Source organism: Citrus clementina, unplaced genomic scaffold, assembly GCF_000493195.1.
Source record: "Citrus clementina cultivar Clemenules unplaced genomic scaffold, Citrus_clementina_v1.0 scaffold_6, whole genome shotgun sequence".
Lineage (NCBI taxonomy): Eukaryota > Viridiplantae > Streptophyta > Magnoliopsida > Sapindales > Rutaceae > Citrus > Citrus x clementina.
Window position 1 is genome coordinate 7,338,258 of NW_006262139.1, and position 15,793 is coordinate 7,354,050.

The following is a 15,793-nucleotide window of genomic DNA, read 5'->3' on the forward strand; positions in this document are numbered from 1 at the left end:
CTTCTCGAGGCTTGAAACTGATTGGGCTTGTGAGTTGAAGCCTGCTCTCAACTCATTTCGTAGTCCATCAATGGTGCGGTTCTGTTGCTCAATCGTGGAGTGAGTAACATTCCTGAAATTCTGGAATGCATCCTCCCATGGTCTAAGTTGAGAGTGGTTCTGGTTCTGGTTCTGATTCTATGGTCTAAATGGTGGTTGAGAGGCTTGAGAAATTTGAGGAATTGGTTGCATTGGTGGAGCTGGAGCTGCTGGTCCATTCTGTTGGAGTCCTTGAGACCATGAAAAATTGGGGTGGTCTCTCCATCCAGGGTTATATGTGTTGGAGTATGGGTTGTAATTTGATGGCTTTCTCATTACACCTATGGCATTGGCTTGATCTGAGTATGAGTCATGGTCATGTGGTTCTGTTGATTTAGCAGTCGATAACGATGCTATTTGTCGAGCAAGACCTTCAACCATCTCCTTGACTTCTTTGATTCCCGAAGTTGACTCGCCAATTTGAACCTCATTTACTCCTTTAATTCTTCTAGTATTCCTGAGTGATCGACTCCGTTGTTGGGAATTATCCGCTTGTCGCTGAAAGAATTCCCAAATCTCGGATGCACTTTTTGACATTAGCTCTCCTCCACTTGTCGCCATTAGCCATTCTTGCACATTTGGTAGTAATCCCTCCAAAAAGTATTGGCATTGGTGCCATTTCTCGTACCCATGATGTGGACACTTCAAGAGTAGCCCATTGAATCGCTCCCATGTTTCAAAAAATTGCTCGTCCTCTCTCTGGGTAAACTCCGAGATTTCCCTGCGAATAGCATTGGTTTTATGCACTGGGAAATATTTATTCAAAAATTTAGTTACCATTTGTTCCCATGATGCAATGCTATTGGCAGGCAATGTATTAAGCCATGAACGAGCTCTATCCTTTAAAGAAAATGAGAATAATCTGAGTTTAACATCATCGTCTGAAAAATTCTCGTATTTAAAAGTTTGACAAATAGCATGAAAATCATTCAGATGATTATATGGGTCCTCATTTTCTAAGCCATAGAATGTGGGGAGACAATTTAGCACACTAGGTTTTAGTTCAAAGCTCCTAGCAGCTACATTTGGGTATCTTATGCATGATGTGCTCAAATTAGCTAAAGGACTGAAGTAGTCTTTAAATGGCCTCTCCTGTGGTTGCAAATCCATTTTATTTTTAATTTGTTTGTGTGTGCGAAGTGTTCTTTCTAATTCAAGGTCTATAGGTTCAAGATTAAGTAATAATGACCTACGACCATGCATGCAAAACAAATAAAATTAAATTAAAGATGGGAACAAAACAAATAAAAATAAAGAAGAGTGAGAAATTACGATACTAACCTTATTGCGCTATTACAACCTTTCTATAAAAATACACAAAAATAAATACGTGAAATAAATTAACTAAAAATTAAATTAATAAAATAAACAAAAAAATTACAAAGAAAAATAAATTGAAAATTAAATTACAGAATTTTAAAGAAGAGAAAAAGGAAAGAAATACTAACTTTTAAATGTAGATTCACTTTTTTTTCTTTTTTTTTTTAATTAAAAAAAATTACAAGAAAACAATTAAAAGAAATTATTCACAAAAAATTAATTTTACGAATTAAAATTACTTACCTCCCCGGCAACGGCGCCAAAAACTTGTTGTGCAAATTTTAATGTACTCGCAAGCGCACGAATCTATTATAGTATAGATCAATGGTGACGAGTGTCGATCCCACAAGGAGGTGGATTTTAATTGTGTAGAATTAATTTTGTGAATGGATGATTGGATTTATGGTGGAAATGATTTGGAATATGCTAATACTTAAATTAAAATGGCGAGAATAAATTCTAAAATTGGAATTGTAATGGAGAGAATAAATTGAAGAGAAAATCTATTAAATTGACGTACTTGGGTATCTGGATCCGTATCAACATGCATCATGGGCTAAATAATCCGTATTAATGCCAATTAAATCATGAGGGGGGAATCCACACCTCATGAACCACACTCTAATCAATATGGTGCTAAGGGCTTATCGTGCCAAATAATAATAACCTTATACTAGAGGGCCGGTGAAACCAAGGCGGTACTAGACAAGATTATTATTATTTATCGACGAGAAGTCAAAACATCCACAAAAACCAAGGCGGTACGGTGCATGCGCCACGTCATTAGTCAACAGTCCACGGTTTGACCACGCGGATGAACAGTAACACGGTTTGACCCGACTTTGAATAGTAACGCGGTTTGACCCGGATGAACAGTAACGCGGTTTGGTTGAAAATAATCCTGTGTGATGCATGCACCGTACGCGAGATTTTTCGTCCACTGATATGCTGCCACGTCACCATCAACAGTACATAAGAATTTTAGTCCAACAGGATCGTGACACCTCATCAGTCAATGCCACATCATCGGTCAATGCCACGTCATCGATCCGTCTATGTGAACAGTGCCGTGAACAGTAACGTATACAGTCCCGTATACGTGAATAGTACCGTACATGTGAATAGTGTCATTTTCCTTTTATGCTCCTCCTAAGGTTTTCGACCGTCCTGAGTTCAAAAGTGATGTCCGTTTTGCCGTCTGATCTCTCTTTTATTGTGAAATGACTATAATGCCCCTAAAATACATAAATTACTTAATTAAAATAAAACACACGTAATTAAATCACAAGAATGTTAAATACATAAAAGTAAGGGTTGTTAGTAAGACTTGAAATGTAAAATGATGGTTTTCTCCTTTATAAATATGCATTTTCTAACACTCAACAACACTAAGAAATGGAATAATGTGCTAAAAACCCTCATAGTAGAAGGTAGTTCATGGGTAAATGAAGAAGCTAGAGTAATAAACAAGATCGATTTAAAACCAATTGCTAAGATTTGAGTAAAAATTTTTAAATCTTGACTAATGCCCACAACACACACAACCACCGCGTCATAAGAAAGGTTGATTCTCTTATATGTCATAGTTAGAGGATTGCCAATTGATGTTGGGGCAATTATTAAACGAGAGATTAAGGAATATGCTATGAAAAGGCACAAAACTACTACCTTATTGTTCCCTTCCCTTATCACCAGCATACTTAAATGAGCCTTACTGCTCAAGATGAACACAATAAGAATGAAGGAGCTCTCACTACTCGAACCATCAAAAGAATTGATGGTGAATCAGCTGCAACACCACCAGAGCCCCCTGCTGTAGCAAGAGTAATGAGGGTTATTAGGGTTAAAATGAGATTACAAGAGTTAAGTGACAGTATCACTCAGTATGTAGAAGCCACAACAGGAACTTTCCAAATTCCTGGTTACAGCAGTTCAGCAGTTCAACTTTATAGAAACGATACAAGCAGCTGTAGCAAAAAAAAAAAAGGGGAAGTAGAATCAGAAGATGAAGACTAGTCAGCACTAAAAGAAGCATAGAGTACTAAATTAGAAACAGACAGCTCATCAAGGGAGGAAGAAGAAGAAAGAGATTTAGAGGAGGAAAAAGATGAGGCACCCCAAATGGTGCCTCCCAAAAGAAGACAAAGACACATCATCAAAGATGATGCAGATGAGTTAGAGCAAGAGCAAGATGCTAAGCCCCCAATCTCATTCCTATCAAGTAAGGGCAAAGAAAAGGTTTTAGATGAGGACGATTCAGAGAAGGATCCAAAGGATATTGATGCAAAACTTAACGCTATTGCATTAAAGGTCACTTGCACAGCTGCTGAAAAGAAGAGTCTACTAGACATCATTGCTGAAATCACTACTACAGACTCTGTGGCAGCACTACCTGCTCCAGCTACTCCACAACAAATGCCCACTAAATCTCCTTCCACAGCTCCCACATAACCCAGTAAACGCAAAGAGGCCATCTCTGGAAGTGTTGAAGCACCAGAAGAACCCAAGCATAAGCGGACCAAACCAACTAAGCCCTCAGCCCCCACACCTGTTGGACCATCATCAATCAGTCCAACTCCGAGCAAGAAGAAAAAGCAGCCAACTATCTGTTGGGATTATATGCTCTTTTAAAGCATATTAATTTATTTTCTTATTAATAAAATATTGGAGATATTTTCAATTGCATAAATATTTTGAATAAGGTTCGTTTAATCATATTATATGTATTTATGTGATCATCATAAGGATTCATAGAAGACATAAATACAAATTATCTTATGATTAAATAAATTAAGTTCGCAATTGACAAATAGAGTTGGACGCTCTATTTATGTTTAGACTGTAGTCAATTCATTGAATGATTCGTCTTAATCATGTATGAATTTACTGATGTAGTTTGATTACATTGAGCTGGATCACATATGAGATTTAATTAACCTTGAAATGATTGTCAGGCTTATTAAATCTCATATGCATTGATTTTACTGTAATTTTAATCTTGAGTTAGTTATGATTTCATGATTGTAATTGTTATTCCATTTGAGTTACCAATGGGCACGACACAAAATTGTGGCCAAGATTACCCGGTATCTTGGTGGGAGCAATTATGAGTATTGGAGTCATAGATTAACAATATAAAATTTGTATAATACATCTCTTTATGGGTTTTCGGCACTTGATCATAAAATTCGCTGGCCAGAGTGTGTCACCATATTTAGTATGTTGAAAATGATCATTAGAGAAAACCAGTAAATATCGAAGAATAAGATGTAATTAAATCAATTGGATAGTTGAGATATCGATTTAATTCACAATGTGGTACAAAGGATTATGCAATAAAGAAATCGATGTGGCTTGTGACGAATTATTATTCGAGCATACAATTATGGAGGTCAGTTCCAATCTTTTAGTAGAGTAGATTTGGAATTAAATAATTGTACTAGTTTAATTACAGGCCTAATTATTATAGCCACTATTGTATGTTCCCAAATGATCATCGGGTTAACTCATTTAATTGACTGCGCCACTACTAGATTAATAAGTAAGATAAATAGTTAATTGGGTTAAAAGCCTAAATATATTATTTAGTGGGCGGCTCCATGTAATGTACTTGTGTCTAAGGGGCCCTTGTGTTATTTTACAAGGTAGGCCCCTATGACAAGAAAGAAGTAACGTTACTTTTGGTTTATTATTTTTAATTTAAATCAAACTTGATTTAATAGAATTAAATAAGATAAAAATAGAGTCAAGGGTTTCCACTAGATAGAAATATAAAATGGCTTATTTTCTCACAAAAGAAAAGAGCAGCCACTTTATACATATCAGAGAAAAAGATTTTTTTCTATATTATTGAGAAAAAAATTTTCTCGTGCTAGTTGCTTTAGTGGTGATAAAGGCGCCCACTCGTCAAGTGCAAATCAAACTTGAGTCATAGCCTAGAAGATTATTTGGTGGCGGATCGTGATCTAACAGGAGTGGTGGTGACGGATCGTGATTTAACAGGAGTTGTGTTGAGGATTGTAATCTAGGAGCCTAAATCACTTCAGCTGAGAAAGCAAAATCGGATTTTCAAAGTACGATTTCTAAATTACAAATTCTTATATATTGTATGAGAGCGATCCTAAAAGATTTTATAAAAAAAATTTTAAAAACTAATTTTTCTCCAACAATTGGTATCAGAGCCATCTCATATTAATATATAAGAATTTCATATGAAATCAATCTTGATATTTATGTATTAGAGTGGCACAATTTATTCATATATATATTATTTGTTTAATATATGCATGTTATGGTTTGCTTAATTCATGGTTAGATTCTCTCTTATTTTTTTGTTTGGATCTGTAACAAGAGGGGTGGTTTTTTATCACCATATTTCCCTACTGATTTTTACTTTCCCTATTGATTTTTACTTTAATTTTTTTGTAAGCCAAAAATTAGCCTAGGATAATTGTAAATCATTGGAAAATTGTGAAAACTTGCTGGAAACTGCGGCAACGAACCTGCGCACGCAGCAACGCGCGCTACAACACTGCCTGCAGCGCAAGCAAGGGCCTTCGGTTACGCGCGCGGGTTTGGCACGTTTTCCAGCGAGGCGGCAACGGTTGGTTTGGCGTCGAAGATCGATGGCAACAGTGAACAGCGGCTGGGTGTTTGTGGAGATGGCGGCTGGGGAAGAAGGAAAAGAAAAATATGGATTTTAGGGTTTCATGGTTTTTATTATTGAAGTCCTTATGGTTCTGTAATTTTTCTTTTGGACAAAATAGTTTTAATTTTTTGTATTTAAGTTCAAAAATAATTTTGGGCTTAATAAATCTTAATTTTAGGCCCAATTTCAATTGAGTTTAATGATTAAAATGCATAGAGAAAATTGAGCACATTAAATTTATTTTTAGTCCAAAAGTTTTATTTTAATTAGTTATTTATTTCTTTTCAAAATTAAAATTGGACCAATAATAAATTTAAAAGCCCAATTTCCCCTAATCCATTAACAAAGACAAGCCTATGAAAAGATAGATATTGACAAGAAGTCCAATAAAGATTAGGCTTAGGGTTAATGTATTTTTTTTTTAGAAAACCCATGAATTAAGATTATTTAATTATTTTTCTATATGTTATGTTTTGGATGATAACATGCCATGATAACATGTCATATAGAATAGATAGTGCCACTCTATGCATAATGTTACATGTCATTCATTAATTATGAATCTTATTATATTGTTTGTAATTTGCAAATGCTTAAATAATATTGGATATCATTTAAATAATATTATAGGAAGCATGCAATTAACAATATAACCAATGTATGTTTTAAAAAGGAAAAACTAATTTTAAAATATTGAGTGGGAGAGGGAAAATTCAAGATAATTTTTCCCACGGGCTCCATTGTTAGTTCAATAATAAAATTATATACATACCTCGACTTCATGATACAGTAATGCTCCCTACGGAGGGTATATATATTATATATTTTATTTGATGAACTTTTTCAAAGATAAAATTGAAATATTTTTCAATCGATTGTTCACACCAACGGTGACTATTGATATGAAAAATACGTAGATTGAAACAATTGTTCTACACTCAACCAAAATTTGTTATTAACCTTCCTAACGAAGCTCTATTAACAAATTTAGGCTCAAAGGGATAACAATAATTATTTATTATGTCTCAACATGAAAGTAAATAATCAAATGGATAATTGGGTCTAGTAAGTGTAGACATGACTTCCCCAATGAATAGCTTGTCAAAGCGGTACTAGATTATCGTTACAATAAATTAAAATGCATTTATGGTTTTTTACATTTTTGTCATTTATTGTGAATATTGTTTCAAAGTATTTATGCATGTCTATTTTGTTTTTTCAGAAAATGTCTTCCATCAACCCATTATTAATTATCCTTATTAAAAATGAACTCACTGGCAAAAATTATTTAGATTGGAAACGCAATCTATTTAATATTCTTACTACTAAAGGCTGCAAATATGTGTTGACCTAGTCTTGCCCTCCAGAACCATCGTTATACGATTATAGAAGTCAGAGGGAGCCTTATGAGAAATGGTGCGAAGCTAACAAAATGGCTAAGCGCTATATATTGGCTTCGATTTTCTGTGGAATTGCATAAGAAACATCGGAGCATGGAAACAGCCACAGAAATAATGGCTAGTCTTCATCAGATGTTTGGGCAAAATACTCATTTTGCCAGAGAAGCAGCATTAAAACGTATTATAGATATTAAGATGGAAGAGGGCACAAGAGTTCGTGATCATGTCCTCAAAATGATGGACTATTTGAATGAAGTAGAGATTCATGGTGTTCAAATCGATGAAAAAACAAAGATTAACATGGTGATTGAATATTTGCCTGATACATTCAAAGAATTTAAAGTCAGCTATATCTTAAACAATAAAGATATGACCTTAATTAAATTAATGCACGAACTATATGCTATAAAAGAATTTTATCATAGCAGAAAACTTCTTGAAAAATGATTCTCTTCAATGCTTAAGTCAAAAGACAAGAATGAGCAAGAAAGAGTTAGGATAAGCAAAATGTCCACTAAACGAAGTGGCAAGCCAAAAGGCAAGTGTTACAAATGTGGACAGAAGGGTCACTGGAAGAAAGATTGTTCTAAGATTATTAAAAGCAGGTATAGGAAATCTTTAAGCTTCCTAATTAGTTCATATTTCTATTAATTCATGCAATACTGAATTCTGAGATAACTAATCTTATTTGTAATTCATTTATTTGGTTTTCAGGAAACCAAGAGATTAAGTGAAGAAAGCTTCAAATAGCATTTGATGACATGCTAGTTTATATCAATTGAAAGGCTAGTTCAATTTTACGAGACTTTAGTTTGATATTTGTCTTTATTTTTCCGAATATGAAAGGAATTTAATTTCGGTGGCTTGTTTTAATAAACAGGAGTACACTATTATTTTTGGATCCTCTGTTTATTACTTATTTTGGTTATTTATAAAGATAATTTATATCATGTAAGTCCATTGATCTATTCAAAGCAATATATAATGATAAAGAGTATATGCATTTATCTAAGAAAAGAAATGTTTCTTCTAACCAAAATCACCTTTGATATTTATGCTTAAGTCATATAAACTATAATAAGATTTTAAGAAAATGATTAATGATAGGCTTGTTGGCCTATTAAGATTGATCATTGTAACTGTATAAATCTTATTTAGAAAAGTAATATGACGAGGATACTCTTTTTGAGCTAAAAGCATAAGATTGTATTGGATGATTTAGTGCATACAAATGTATACAGACTAATCAGTTTATATGTTATAAGAGGTTATAAGTATTCTATCAATCTTGTTGATGAATATTCATTTTATTTATGTTTGTCTAAATGCGTCATGATTCCATTGTTTTTGAAATTCAAAAGAGTACGTGGATAAGACAGAAGCAATTAGACAGGAATATAAAAGAACTTCGATATGATCAAAACAAAGAATATCTCTATCGAGAATTCAAGCTCTATTTGGTTGTCAAAGAATACTATGATACAATAGTGTAATTAAATGAAGAAACAAGATTCTTTTGGATAAGACAAGACATATACTAAGTGGTTTATCATTTACCTTTTTTATTCCAGATACTAGTATTTAAAACTACAAAGTTTGTTGAACTTAGTTTCGTCTATCTCGATGTCTATTACTCCAAGAAATTATGAAAAAGTCACAAACATAATTTGAGACACATTCGAATTTGGAGTTTACTAGTATTTGTACTAGAATCAGAGGTAGAGAAGATGGATTTGTGTTCAGAAGCTTGCATGTTTTAGGTATCTTAAAGGAATAAGGGAAAGTCTGAATTATAGTCCTCAAGATAGGAATGTATTTATAGACATATTCTTTACTTTCTTTGAGGAAGACTATATAATGACTTATAACCTAAGAGTAAGGTAAAACTAGAGAAATAAAAGAGATCAGGTTGATGTTCAGCTTTCAACACTTGTTATAAAACAAGAAGAACAACAACAACCAGCTGATCAGCACAGGATTATCCCTGAACAACTATCACTTTTAGAACCTCGTCATAGTGGGAGGGTAACTAGGTTACCTACGAGATATATGTTATTGAGAGAAACCTATACGGCGATCTCAGTTGAACATGTACAAGATCCCACTAGCTACAACGAAGCTCTAATAGACAGAGATATTGAATTTTAGAAAAAGTTCATGAATTAAGAAATGGAATCTATATATTCCAATAAAGTCTGAGAACTTGTAAAGGTGCCAAATGGTGTAAAACCTATAAGGTGCAAGTGAATCTATAAGAGAAAAAGAAGAGTAAACAGAATGACAGAAATATTTAAAGCAAGATTAGTAGCCAAAGGGTTTTACTCAGCAAGAGAAATCGATTATGAGGTAACCTTTTCTCCGGTTGCTATGCTTAAATCCATCAGGATTCTGCTCTCCATTACTACAGTGCTAGATTATGAAATTTGGCAAATGGATGTCAAGACTACCTTTCTAACCGGCATCTTGAAGAAGACATCTACATGCAACAACCAGATGGATTCATACAAAAAGGCCAAGAACACATGGTATGTAAGTTGCAGAGATCCATTTATGGATTGAAGCAAGCATCCCGGTCATGGAACATCAGATTTGATCGAGTGATTAAATCGTTTAGATTCATTCAGAACATTGATGAACCATGTGTTTACAAGAAAATTCAGGAAAAATATGTAGCCTTCCTAGTTCTTTATGTAGACGATATTCTCCTAATTGGAAACGATATAGGAGTATTGACTACAATAAAGAGTTGGTTAGCAAAATAATTTGATATGAAAGACCTAGGAGAGGTAAGTTATATTCTTGGTATCAAATTACTACGAGACTAAAAGAATAAAACTTTAGCCTTGTCTCAAGCGGTCTGTATCGACAAGATATTGGCTAGATTTAGCATGGAAATTTTCAAAACTAGTTTATTACCATTCAGACATGGAATTACATTCTCTAAGGATCAATCACCTAAAACATCTGAAGAAATAAAGAGAATTAGACGAGTTATCTATTGTTGGCCTGATTTTATAATCAAATGATAATGGTGTCAACGTGCAAGTGTACACAACAAGTAATAAAGTGATGAGTATTCAAGATCGTCTCCACAGGGATTGATGTTACTTGAAATGTTGTAGCAATCACAATAGTGCAACCTAATTTAAATTCGAAGTTAACAAACGTAAAATGTGCTCTGTCGTAATTAATGATTGTGAGAGAGTAAAGTGAGCAAAACCGCAATGAAATAAGCTAAACTAAATGTGTTTAAGATTCAAGTGAGACTATGGTAGTTGAATGATCAAACTCTCCTTATGGGCCGACTGTTTTTCATCAAGTTGAGTCCAATTGTTACAGCAACTGCTTCAGCACTGGGCGGAATTAATTTGTATCCTCAGCTGTCGCATATTGGAACTCTCATACCCTTAAATACACTAGCAATGACCAGTTGCTAATCTACTCATGATATGGCTTTATGATCATTTTTATCTCTCCACCCTACAAGGTAAACACATATGTCTAGTATGTCACAAATCTTAACTTCAAGTATTACCCTTATGGGATTTAAGATAACTTAATCCAGGAAACTTAACTTAAGATCAAGTAATACTCTAATAATATCTGCTAAGACATGCCTTTTTGCTGCTCTATCTTAACTGGAACTATTAAATGGGTGGTCAACCGAAATAACAATTATATTAATGATGGCTATTAGAGTAAAATGCTACAGCAATGACATAACAACACATAAGAACAGTAAAAAACCCATTGGATTGTTTGTCACTTAACTACAAGCAAATCTAGTTCATATTCTGAATAAGAAAAACAATCATAAACATGTTGTTCACTGGATACATTAGAACAATCAAAGGAAGAAGATAAATATAAGTTGAGCGCAGTGAAAGAAAAATCCAAATAATTCTGCAAGATTCCTCAATGTTGCCGAAATAGCACTCTTCAATTCTGATCTTCTTCTCTTTTTCTCTCTAATGATTTTGATGATAATTCCTTTGCCGCCTTTCTATGTGGTGCACGTCTCTCTTTTATACTGCAAACTAGGGTAAAACAAAAGTCCATAGGCGTGCATGAGTTAAATTAGGAAACATGCAAATCGTGAATCTGCTGCTGGCCTGCGCCTAAATTTTCTCCCGCATTGCTCCCAGATTGCTATAGTATTGGTTGCTCTAACATCCGCTACAACGCTGCACTATTCCCGATTATGCTTTACTTCTTTTGCGGCTATCTTCTTTCCTCCTCTTGCTCATCCATTGTCTCACCATCCCCTCATGAATTAAGACTTTCTGAAAACCTACAATAATGCACCTGTTTTTAGCACCAATTACTTTGATTCAAACAAAACTTATTAAAACTTAACTAAAATGAATGCTTATACAAAATATAATCAAAATGTAATAAAAACACCTTATTTGTCTTCTTAGTAATCTTAATTTAAGTCTAAAATTGATGTAATAAATCTCATTTCCTAGAGTTATCACCTATGCAAAAGCAGTATGAAGTTTCATGTATGCCATGCTTTGCACTAGGCCAGACATTTGTTTTGCGGTAAGGATGGTTAGTAGATATCAATCTAATCCTAGACCTGAATACTGTACTGCAGTCAAGCATATTCTAAAGTATCTGAAAAGAACTAAAAATTATATGCTTGTGTATTCTGGTGATGAACTTATTCCAGTGGGTAATACTAATTCTGACTTTTTTTCAGATAAGGATTCTAGAAAATTAACTTTCGGCTATGTGTTTACATTAAGAAGAGGAGCTATTAGTTGGATGAGTGTGAAACAATCTTGTATCATAGACTCCACAACTGAAGCTGAAAATGTGGCTACATCTGAAGTTGCAAAAGAAGCTAGATGGCTCCGCAAGTTCCTACAAAATCTTGAGTTGGTACTTGTTGTAACTGCACCCCTTAAACTATTTAGTGACTATGGTGGTACGGTAGCTCAATCTAAAGAACCAAGGAACCACAAGAAACAAAATATATTAAGAGGAAGTATCATCTTATCAGGGAATAATATAGAAAAGGTTATATGACAGAACCCCAAATGGCATTAAATGCTAAATGGCAGATCTGATTACAATAGCCATTAGTAGGAAACCTTTATAACTTGCACTTAGAGCCCTAGAGCATGTGCAATATGCCAGATATACTTTAAGAGCTAGTGAGAGATTGTTGGGATTATATACTCTTTTAAAGCATATTAATTTATTTTCTTATTAATAAAATATTGGAGATATTTTCAATTGCATAAATATTTTGAATAAGGTTCGTTTAATCATATTATATGTATTTATGTGATCATCATATGGATTCACAGAAGACATAAGTATAAGTTATCTTATGATTAAATTAATTAAGTTCGCAGTTGATAAATAGAGTTGGGCGCTCTATTTATGTTTAGACTGTAGTAAATTCATTGAATGATTTATCTTAACCATGTATGAATTTACTGATGTAGTTTGACTACATTGAGCTGAATCACAGATGAGATTTAATTAACCTTGAAATGACTGTCAGACTTATTAAATCTCATAGGCATTGATTTTACTGTAATCTTAATCTTGAGTTATTTATGATTTCATGATTGTAATTGTTATTCCATTTGAGTTACCAATGGGTACGACACACAATTGTGGTCAAGATTACCCGGTATCTTGGTGGGAGCAATTATGAGTATTGGAGTTATAGATTAACAATATAGAATTTGTACAACACATCTCTTGATGGGTTTTCAGCACTTGATCATAGAATTCTCTGGCCAGAGTGTGTCAACATATTTAGTATGTTGAAAAAGATCATTAGCGAAACCAATAAGTATCAAGGAATAAGATGTAATTAAATCGATTGGACAGTTGAGATATCGATTTAATTAACGATGTGGTACAAAGGATTATGCATGAAAGAAATCGATGTGGTTTGGGACGAATTATTATTCGAGCATACAATTATGGAGATCAATTCCAATCTTTTAGTGGAGTAGATTTGGAGTTAAATAATTGGGCTAGTTTAATTACTGACCTAATTATTATAGCCACTATTGTATGTTCCCAAATGATCCCCGGGTTAGCTCATTTAATTAACTGTGCCACTACTAAATTAATAAGCAAGATAAGTAGTTATTTGGGTTAAAAGTCTAAATATATTATTTAGTAGGAGGCTCCATGTAATGTACTTGTGTCTAAGGGGCCTTGTATTATTTTACATGGTGGGCCCCTATGACAAGAAAGAAGTAATGTTACTTTTGGTTTATTATTTTTAATTTAAATCAAACTTGATTTAATAGAATTAAATAATATAAAAATGGAGCCCAGGGTTTTCACTAGATAGATATATAAAAGGGCTTATTTTCTCCCAAAAGAAAAGAGCAGTCACTTTATACATATCAGATAAAAAGATTTTTCTCTCTATTGTTAAGAGAAAAATTTTCTCGTGCTAGTTGCTTTAGTGGTGATAAAGGCGCCCACACGTCAAGTGCAGATCAAACTTGAGTCATAGCCTGGAAGATTATTTTGTGGCGGATCGCGATCTAACAGGAGTGGTGGTGATGAATTGTGATCTAACAGGAGTGGTGGTGACGGATCGTGATCTAACAGGAGTGGTGGTGATGGATCGTAATCTAGAAGCCTAAATCACTTCAGCGGAAAAAGCCAAATTAGATTTTCAAGGTACGATTTCTAGATTACAAATTCTTATATATTGTATGAGAGCAATCCTAGAAATTTTTATAAAACAAAATTTTAAAAATTGATTTTTCTCCAACACTATCCCACCACAAGGTTCACCCAAGGACCGCGTGAGGAGTTCTATGAAAAAATAGTGAACCTTCAGCCAGTGCTGCATAAACTCATCTGACAAAAGGGGAGTACCCTTGCCAGCCCAATTTCAGCTCTTTTAATTTCTGAAATTTTTCATTAATTTTAAATGTTATTCTACATTTCTTTCGTGCCAACTTATGCATGTATGGTTTGTTTTGTTTTGTGTGCTTGTGAGGAAACAACACCTCTCAAGTTTGGAGGGGGTTGTGTTAGTGCACGTGTGTGTATTGTGCATGATGTGTTTTGTGTGGTGTGTAGCTCTGTTATCTAGTTGTGTGTAGGGTTAATAAAAACCTAATGAAGATAAAGTGAGTGCTATTCAAATTTTTGTGAGTGCCAAGCAAGGGATAATTTATGGATGAGGACTGAAATTTTGTCCCAACACTTAGGCTTTAAGTAAGTTTTGTGAAAATGTTGTAGCAGAGCCAGAAAGCACAAAAAGAGTAGAAAATTTTGAAGTTAAGGGAAAAACATTTTGTTGAGCTGTGCTTGTATAAATTTAGCTCCAATTGCTTAAAACAACAAGTTATTCACCAAAACCAAATTGGAAACTATGCCTATTCACATAATATCTCCAACAATATGTTGTATACCCATTATCATAAGTACCTTTATTTACAGCATATATAAAATACATATAAGGGTGAAACCAAAAAAAATTTTTGGGTGGGCTAAATTTTTTCCAAGCCGAAATGTTATCTCAATTAAGAATATAAATCTTAAAGAAAATTTCATTAATACATAAGATAATATATCATATCCAAGAAGCAATTCAATTACAATTATACACTATTTAAGTTGTGCCTTACCATGTTTTCGAGAATTAAACTCAACTATCATAGAATTTGCATAGATGGTTCTACAAATTCTCAGTCAATGTAGATAACCATACAATCTAATAGAAACTCTTTATCTATCTTATTTTAAAGTAGTGTCTATGTTTATTTAGTCGTTGTAGTTGAAATAGGAGATAGATATAAAAGAAGTTAAAAGAAATTCACTAACAAAAGTTGTACAACCATCAGTCTGTCATTATGACACATTGACACTATTTAGAAGGCAAACAAAAGTTTAATTAACAAATTAGCTTTATATATATTATACTTAATCGAATATATGATCTATCTTTATCAATAATTAATTTTAAAATGTGTACACTAGAATGCAATGGCTAAATTATTTTCATTTGACCTAACAATAACTTAATCTTACATAATGAAATTGGAACAAGAATTGATCTTTTGTATTTACTACCTTACTTTTAATGAATATATTGTAAATGACTGAAATAAAAAACAAATTTATTGTCTAATCTTACCAGGAAGAATATGAAGAGCTAGCCAAGAAAGGAAGCTCCCTTTTTTCATTTATTTATATGAATGGTAAAGTTGTAAATTAATAGAGTGGTACAATTGTAAATAAAATAGTGACAATTTTGTAAACTTTGCATATGACATTTTTGTTAATTTTTTCAAAAATTTGGACAGGCCGTTGTTTTACCTCGCCACTGAATACATAAAATATATGATAA

The 15,793-nt window shown here is 33.4% G+C and overlaps 1 non-coding gene across 1 annotated transcript; it reads left to right on the forward strand.

Moving 5' to 3' along the window:
• Positions 1-703: 703 nt before the first annotated feature.
• Positions 704-807, forward strand: LOC112097471. Its single transcript, XR_002905003.1, has one exon. It is a non-coding gene; the product is annotated as a small nucleolar RNA R71 (small nucleolar RNA).
• Positions 808-15,793: the final 14,986 nt, after the last annotated feature.